This window comes from Gobius niger (assembly GCF_951799975.1).
Source record: "Gobius niger genome assembly, chromosome: 15".
Taxonomy (NCBI): Eukaryota; Metazoa; Chordata; class Actinopteri; order Gobiiformes; family Gobiidae; genus Gobius; species Gobius niger.
This window is the reverse complement of record NC_136866.1, coordinates 3,839,660-3,849,311: the sequence shown is the minus strand read 5'-3', so window position 1 is coordinate 3,849,311 and position 9,652 is coordinate 3,839,660.

The following is a 9,652-nucleotide window of genomic DNA, read 5'->3' as shown; positions in this document are numbered from 1 at the left end:
TGTCGCTACATCGCTTCCCGTCAGTGATGCGGACGGTCTGGATGAGACAAAGGGGTGGGTGGGTTAAAGGGGGGGGGGGGGGGGTAGAGACACACCCCGACGCGACCTCTTGCGGTGACATCATGGGACGTGCGTGGGAGCTCAGAGCAGCAGCGTGGATGGGCGGAATACAAGCACTGACCACTTTCTTGGGAGATTTAAACACAAAAGGAAACCCCGCGGCGTCTCTTCCCAGGCCTACACCGCTCATCATTATCAGTGCTGCACAATAACCTCTGCTCCGACTGCTGCTACTTCAACGACTGCAACTGTTCCTCCCACAGTCTCTTCTCAAATAATTCAAATTTATCGTAGAAATGCCAACAAGAGTGCCGAATAAAGCGGCCAGCGTGCCCTTGAGTCTCCGTCCTGTGTGTGACCTGCTCCGTGGCTGATTGTACAATGATAAATGCCCGTCTCACATCGCTCGTATTGGTTTGTGGGAGGGGTGATTGAAACTGGGGGGGCTCATGCATCATTGGGCGCAGACAGGCACAGAATGAACCGTGCCACGGCCGCTGCATGCGCAATTAACGGACTGTTAAACGAGGCTGTTGTTCGAGGTGGATCGTGCAAAAGTAAAACTGCAGTCTTGAAAAGGAGGCTTGGGATTTGGCCTGAGCGAGTGTTTTCGTTCGATCACGGATTGACGCGGTTAAAGTCGTGTTCTCGTGACATCGGTTCAGCTTTGTTGTCAATTCAACCACATGTAAAGGACACACAGGGACGTTATTTGTATTACACTCTCTTATCGTTGGTGAAAAACACAACAGCAAACAAAACTACTTTGAAAAACATATAGGCCTACACATAGAAGGAGGGAAACGGAGAGTTCATGTCACACCCCCCTCTGTGGCTGAGTTTATACCTCCGAGTGTGTGTGTGTGCATGGGCGGAGTTTTCTGGAAAGCACCTGCAACAGATCTGCAATCAAGCTGATTCAAAGACCATGCTCTCCAACAAGACCCTGCCAGCAATTTGCAATCTTCTTGGAGATGGCAGTAAAACAGTTAAGAGCTTTTGCGTTATTTAGTAGATACTAAGTTGTTTTATAGAATTTAAAAGCATGATCAGTGTCTTCTGATTCAGCATGAGTTTCCCTCTGGCCATACTTAATGACTCGCACTCCAGCCCAGTAAGTGGCGGTAATGCCCCGACGCTGGTGGCCAACTGCCAATAAATCTAACAGAAGAAGAAGAAGACGACCCTGCCAGATTGTTCCGTCCTGTGAGATGGTGATTTTTGATCGGCTACTTTAAGATTATCTGAATACTTACCTGTTTGAGATACTTACCTTCGTTTCTTGTTTTTTTTAGTTCACCACCTGCTCCGCTCCGAAGACTGCAGACAAGCTTTAAATAAATCGGTTGCATTTTTCGTTTTGTTGTGTCTATTTTTTCTCCATTTTGAGCCATAACAGTTCAGCTTCCGGGCAGCTGAGAAGAGTGTGGATGCAGCCGTGATCAGTGGAGCTCCACTTCTCCACAGGATGTGACGTCACCTCCACAGAACAACGCCAGCACAAACTAATCCAAACTAACCCTACTCCGAACCTTAAAGGAGCAGGCCACCATTTTCAGATCGAGACTCCGCAGTCTTTTTCCTGATGGCAGCACTGATGAAGCTGTGAGATGAGTGAGTGGGACAATCTCTCTGAGAAACCATGTCTGCAGCATCTTAAAGTCCCAATTCGTTAAAGGAACAGGCCACTGTTTTTACATACTGAGATATGTTCTTACCTGAGCTTTGACGAGTTCTTTAGGACCTGTCTGATCTTCACCCGTGCCTTCAGTCACGTAAACACAGCACAGACGGCGTTAGCATTTAGCCTCTCCCTCTCTCCTCTATAGCTCCAAAACAGGTCAAGATAGAAGCTACCAAGCTCTTCCACGTTTTCCCTATTTAAATATGGTTACGTGAAGTGTTCCACTACAAAGTATAATTACACAAAATTAAACAATGTGGATTTTCTAAGCGGATAAAAGGGGGACTATGTTGTAAGGCGTAATAATACCAGGAGTAGTTCGAAATCCGCGCAGTAATCTTCACTTTACTGTGCGGGTGCCAAATTCACTTCCCGTAACCATATTTAAATAGGGAAAACGTGGAAGAGCTTGGTAGCTTCTATCTTGACCTGTTTTGGAGCTATAGAGGAGAGAGGGAGAGGCTAAATGCTAACGCCGTCTGCGCTGTGTTTACGTGACTGAAGGGACGGGGGAAGATAAGACAGGTCCTAAAGAACTATGGGCAGAGCTAAAAACGGTGGCCTATTCCTTTAAATGTTGCATGTTGTTACATGGTTTATTGATAATAATTTGGTGGGTGTGGCGGTGAACAAAAACAGCCATGTGGAAGCTCCATAGCGAGGGAGTGGAACTGAAACATTGGTGTGTGTTTTGTTTGTCTGAATGATGAATGAGAGCTTGAGTGTGGGAGTGCGGGACAGCGGATGCAAATGAGCCCATGGTTACACTCCGGTGTGATGTGTTCATTAACATGCTCTGTCCAAAACATTTCTCTGTCTCTCCGAGCTCTGTTACTCTAGCCTCACGAGAACTGCCACCTGCAGTCGCCTATGTGGCAGTTGTCATGAGGTTATGCACAGCTGTCAAGTCTCCCATTTTGGACGGGGATTTCACCTCTCTTTGAGCAGGGGGGATCCACATGCTGTTAGGTCCCTTTTCGCGGCATCAGTGATATCAAAGCATGGATGGCCCTTCACTTTTTATGCCTAAATCAGGACAAACCTGAAGTCATGGTTTTTGACCCGAGTGGCCCTAATTGCACCCCTCCTGACCTTGGCTTTTTGTCGGATTTTATCAAGCCGGTTGTTTCCAATTTGGGTGTAAGAGTCGATCCTGAACTCAAATTTGAGAAACAAATCAACGCAGTCGTTAAGTCCAGTTTTTTCCACTTAAGAAAACTGTCGCAATTGAAGTCCATTTTATCAAGATTATAGATGATTACGCCTTACAATATAGTCCCCCCTTTTATCCGCTTAGAAAATCCACATTGTTTAATTTTGTGTAATTATACTTTGTAGTGGAACACTTCACGTAACCATATTTAAATAGGGAAAACGTGGAAGAGCTTGGTAGCTTCTATCTTGACCTGTTTTGGAGCTATAGAGGAGAGAGGGAGAGGCTAAATGCTAACGCCGTCTGCGCTGTGTTTACGTGACTGAAGGCACGGGGGAAGATCAGACAGGTCCTAAAGAACTCGTCAAAGCTCAGGTAAGAACATATCTCAGTGTGTAAAAACGGTGGCCTATTCCTTTAAAGTGCTTTATAAATAAAGTTGGTATGGTAGGTTGGGATGGTGGACATTTTCCTTACTTTCAAATCCAAACCTTGGATGAGCAGAGCTGACCTTGACTTATCCCGGTTGCCCACACTGCAGTACATTTCTCCACAAACACCGAGCATTTAGCGCTTCCAAGAGGACGCGCCCTCCTCAGCAGCGCCTCGTGGCTTATAAAAACATAAACAGTAGCTGCTCTCTCTCTCTCTTATACAGTCTGACATCACCACCACTGCCCCCCTAGAATGAGATCACTGCTTTTTAAACCAGGCTTGCTCACTCACAAACCAGTGCATCAGAATGCGCGGAGCGGCTGCAGCGCTAAAGTGGATTCGATTAGCAGCGAACGCTCCGGGAGCTGATGGGATCGACTCTGACACTGATATGGACGGAGGGCTGGTGTCAGGAGAGAGCAAAGTAAATGCAGTCAGTGTGAGTGAGATTTACGACGAGGTTGGGGCTATAGCATGGACGCTCGATGGTATAGATGTAGCAGTCGGACAATTGAAGATTGAGGTTGGACTTGCAGCTATGTAGGTCAAAGTATTCCAACACATCATGCAACCTCCAAACAGCAAAGCCCCCGGAGTTCAGGAATCTAACCTGGGATAAGGCCCTATTACTGCAAAAGGAGAGCGCTACCCATCAAGGCCGTGGGAACCCAGGGTGCTGAGGGCGCTGTAGCACCCCCTGGTGGATAGTTTGTGGACTGCAGGCAATATTAACCCCTTAACTCCCACCTGAACCGAGCACATTTTCTCCAGCTTTACCCCAAGTCCAAAAGCCTCTGGAAAAAAGGTGTGAAAATAGCAACAAAACTGAGACGAAAACAAGGATGAAAATGTGACAAAAGTGAGAAAACAATGACGAAAAAGTGACAAAAAATGTACTAAAAAATGACAAAAATTTGACAAAAAAGTGAGAAAAATTTGAAGAAAAATGGAGAAAAAATGGACGAAAAAGTGATAAGAATTTGACAAAAAAATGCGAATAATTTGACGAAAAAGTGACAAAAAAGTCACGAAAATTTGACCAAAATGAGACGACTGCCCAACAAAAAAAGTGATTAAAAAAAATCTGACGTGAGGAAAAAGATCAATTTAGTTTTGTAGGTCTTTCAAATGAGGCGTTACACTGGCCTACAGGATTTGGGTAAAGCTGAACTGGAGAAAATGCTCTCGGTTCAGGCGGGAGTTAAGAGGTTAATAAATAGGATTCATGCACAGAAAAAGTATTTTGGGGGTAAATTTTGTCCCTCAGCGCCCCCTAACTAAAACATCTTCCCACGGCTCAGAGGGAGAAAAATGTATTCTTTAACTATTACACAAAATACATGGAGGCCAGTTTTCTGCAGCTGCAAAGATTCAATTACTTAAATATTTAGACATGTTGGAAAGACTTGCATCCACATTTGCATTAATGGACACAAGGACGAGCAACATTATTAATGCTAAATGAAGCCAGATGAGTCAACAAGATCCAAATGAGCTATTAACCCTCCATTAGCTGCACATTAGTGAGAGTGCTGCCAAAAGCAATTACCTGTGTGTTCAGGAAGCTGGAGATGACACGGACACAAGTTGTCCTGAGCATAAAAAAAAAAAAATGCTCTCATAGTATCAAAGCAGCTTGATATTATTATATTTGTTAGCATCATGTTGCTATAGCTAATTGGTTTTAGCCATTTGCTGGGTGACATGCCCCTGTTGTCAGCAGAGGGCGACAGACAACAAATCCAATGGTTTAAATGGAAAGTGTAATGTTGCATGTCAGTGAAAACTTGTACATTTTAACCTCTTACCACCTGCCTAAACCAAATGCTTTCTGTCCTCTTTGGCCATTATTTAGGCCTGTGTAACAAAGCTAACAAAGCTAAGACCCACAAAACTGATCTTTTTCCTCGCGTTGTTGCTGTGTTGTGTCACCTTTTGTATGTTTTTTTTTTCTTTCTTTTTTTCATTTTAGTCACATTTTGTTGAATTTTTGTCATTTTTTTGTCATTTTTTTGTTGAGTTTTTGTCACATTTTTGTTGATTTTTTGTCACATTTCTGTTGAATTTTTGTTGAATTTTTGTTGAATTTTTGTCACATTTTTGTTGAATATTTGTCACGTTTTTGTCACATTTTTGTTGATTTTTTGTCACTTTTTTGTTGATTTTTTTGTCACTTTTTGTTGAATTTTTGTCATTTTTTTGTCATTTTTTTGTTGAGTTTTTGTCACATTTTTGTTGAGTTTTTGTCACATTTTTGTTGAGCTTTAGTCACATTTTTGTTGAATTTTTTCACATTTTTGTTGATTTTTGTCATTTTTTTGTCATTTTTTTGTCATTTTTTTGTCATTTTTTTGTTGAGTTTTTGTCACATTTTTGTTGAATTTTTGTCACATTTTTGTTGATTTTTTGTTAAATTTTTGTCACGTTTTTGTCACATTTTTGTCACTTTTTTGTTGATTTTTTGTCATTTTTTCGTTGAAATTTTGTCACATTTTTTGTTGCCTTTACATCCTTGTTTTCTTCTCATTTTTTGTGCCTATTTTGGTGCTTTTTTCCCAAGAAGCTTTTTGATTCGGGTAAAGCCAAACTGGAGAAAATGGGATCCGTTCAGGTGGGAGTTAAGAGGTTAAACCCTGCACTCACATTATCAAACGTCTTGCAAGCAAAGGCGTATTGACTGTTTCGTGCATAAACCACCATCTCCCAAACGCTAAATTAGTTTCTTCTTTCTCATTGTTTTGTATGTGTCTCTGTGGCCTTGTCGTCGCATTTGAAATATACTCTTGATTTTGTCATTTTACTTTATTTTTATGCGAACTATGAGCCCCACAGAAAGGCCCCAACAAAGCCAGTCCTGCACATACTCTCTCTTTATGTGTCTGCTTTTCGATTTGACTTTGAACCACAACAATCTGGCGTGTAATTGTTTATGCGTTTACGATCCCTGCGTGGATTTGTTTTTCGTGTCCTGAAGTTTCCCTGTAAAATCCAGGCAGCAGCGTGTGGCACCTCTTGCACTCGTTTTGACGCGAAATTAGCTGAAAGTGAGCAGAATTTCCATCAGCTTTTCTTTATGCCCAGGAGAACCCCCATAAACACTAAACGCTCCTGTGTGCGTCAGTGGCTACAATCAGGTATTATTACACGTAAAACCACCACTAATAAAGCTGGAGTTGTTATGGATTGCTACAATTTTGAAGTAACAATCAACAGCTGTGGGTCCGATTCAGTGGAAAGTCGTGGTTTAGTGCTTGTGCTTAGTCCTTTAATAATGTGGATCCCTGCTTACCTCCAATAAACTATGTGGGAGTCTCAAGAATAAACCTGAACCGTTCACATGTCCTGCATCTCCCTTCGCTGTTCCTGAGGGATAAACCAACCAAACTGTTATACATTTTTTCAGAAAATGCAAATTACACACATATTTTCTATAATTGTAAAACAATACAACCTTACTGGAAAGAAGTATTTCAAATTGTTGAAGCGATACTGAGAAAGAAATTTGACTTTGTCATGGTTCTGTCAATTTGTGTTCTGTCCCCTGTTTTGGTTTGGTTCTGTGTCTAGTCTTTTATTTTGTGCTGTCTATTCTGTCCTTTTGGTTTTGCTTTGCTTCCCTTGTGTTGATCGCCTGCCCCGCCCTAATGTGTGTCACCTGTTCCCTGTTCCTTCTGTATTTAGACCCCTGTGTTTTCCCTTGTCCTTGTCGGTTCATTGTATTTCTGTTGGTGCGTCGTGTGTGTGTCCTGTTCTGTGTTCCTGTGCCTGCTAGTGAGATTTGCATTTTTTGTCAGTTCTTGGACTTGCCATTAAATTTCCTTTCAACTTGTTTTGGCTGTTTTGCATTTGGGTCAAATCCCCACCTCATACTTGACAGACTTAAAATCAAAAATATGATATTAGGAAAAACCCCAATTAATATAAACTCAGATGAAAAATATATCTTTCAAATTCTTAGAATCACAGCTCTAAAGATCATAACAAAGGAGTGAAAAAAAAAAATCCACTGGATAATACAAAATGGATTGTTATACAAGAAGTAAAACTGAATGAGAAGATAACTCACAAAATAAGGAACATGGGCCATGAGTTTGAAAAAAAAATGGTTTATAAAAGAAATGGAAAGTACATAAAGACTGTGGATTGGCATTGATTGTGCAGCGGTTGTTAAGGCCTCGTGGAAGACCCAGGACACGCTGGTGGGACGTTGTCTCTGAGCTGGCCTGTGTCGCCTCGGGGTCCCCCCAGAACAGCTGGAGGAGGTGTGTGTGGATCGGGAAGTTTGGGCATCTCTGCTGAGACTGCTGCCCCCGCGACCCGACCCCGGATAAAGCGGAAGAAAATGGATGGATGGATGGATGTTAAGGCCATTTATATTGTATATATCATGTACATTCTGCAAAAACGGCAACTGTAAACAACGGTACACAAGACAAACTAAACTCTCCCCTAATAGTTATATATTTTATTGCTGTTTTTTGTTATTGTTTTTTGTTGTTGTGTTTTTTCTGTTTTTTTTTTGTCTGTTTGTTTCTGTTACATTTGTGTGTATGTTTTTGTATATTAGTTATGGTATATGGTTTATATTTCTTTTAGGAAAAAAACAAAAAATTGTTATATATTTAATATGACTGATGTATGTATGTGTGATGAGAAACACTGCATCCTCACGTTGCAGCGCCCTCTTGTGCTCAGTCTCCGCCTCTACAGTGCCATCCGCTGTAGACTCCCAAAAAATGATAACAGTTTCCAGATGAACCAGTGTGACCTGGTGTTCATCTTCCTCTGAGCGGGGTCATCACATGGGGGTGAAAGTGGCGGCGGGGACGGGGCAGAGCGACAGTTATGGGTCTCCTGTGTGTCTGATGGGTGTGTGATGTAAGGTCAGTCTCCTAAAAGACAGTGTGGGTTTATGGGGCTGAGTGGAAAAAAATCATAAACATTCGTCAGCTCCACGAGTCACCGCTGCACCGGAACAGATCCAAGCATTTGTGTCGATATGACTCATTTCCTGGTCCGGATGAGGCTGAAAATGCTTTTGTCGCCATGTGTGCAGGACTTGAGTGAGTGCTGTGTCACCATCTGATGTCAGGGAGCTGAATGAGCGACGCCCCCCGCTGGTCGTGTAAGAGAACAGCAGCAGCCCTGTGGAAACATGGGTGTATTCGGATCATTGCCCTTTTAAATCCTCCGCCTGAACCGAGCTCATTGTCTCCGGTTTAGCTCCTTGAAAACGGCAGCGCAACAAAAAACGGACCAAAATCCATTAAAGAGCGAGTGGCAAAAGAGCGGCAAAATGTGACGAGAGCGCCACGATAAAAGTGCGGCAAAAAAGTGACAAAAACAAATCAAAGACAAGGCAAAATGGTGACGAAAACAGCATAAAAAAGCAACAAAAGAGCAACAAGGATCGGGTAAATTAGATGAAAAAGAACATGAAAAAAGTGACGATGACATGGCAACAACGCGAGGGAAAAGATCCGTTATGATCAGTTTGGTAGGTCTTAGCTTTCAAATGAGGCATTGACCTATGCTAAGCTCCAGTCAAAAAGATTTGTGTAGGCGCTGAACTGGAGGAAATGCACTCAGTTAAGGCGGGTGGTAAAAAGGTTGAACTCATGACTTGAGCTTCTTTTACGTAACAAAAATGGCGGGAGTTCATCCTGGAGAGTTTGCCATGATGATATTTTTGATTCCTCTCTACGATTTGATAAAAACACAGAGCAAATTGTCAAACGTGGACAGCAGCGAGTTCACCTGATGAGGAAACTGAACTCTTTTAATGTATCAGCAAATATTTTAAGTAACTTTAATCATTCTTTTATTGAAAGTGTCTTAACCTTTTCTTTTATTTGCTGGTTTGACGCTGGTCTATGAAAAATCAGAACAGTCTGAACCACATTGTCAAAGTGTTTAGTTATGAAGACCTCGCCTCACTCTGTAAGAAAAGAGTCGTCCAAAAGACTCGATCGATTTTGGGTCAACAAAACCATGTCTTTCGGTCGCACTTTACTCTGATGCCTCCGGGGGGCGATATGTCGTCCACCAACAGAAAAGAAACCGCTATTCAAAGTCCTTCATTCCGACTGCTGTCAGAAATTTAAATGACAACATCTAAGAAGGCAGTGTTTATCTTGTTCTTTTTTTCCGGTCCCCTTGTGTCCTGATGCACTTACAGTTCATGACGTCTGCATATGGTCGTATGTGTCTCCATTTACTGTTTTTTATGACCAGAGAGCAGTGAACAGAACTGCCCATTGGGATGAATAAAGTTGTTTTGATTTGATTTGATTGATTTATTTCAACATTATAAACAACAA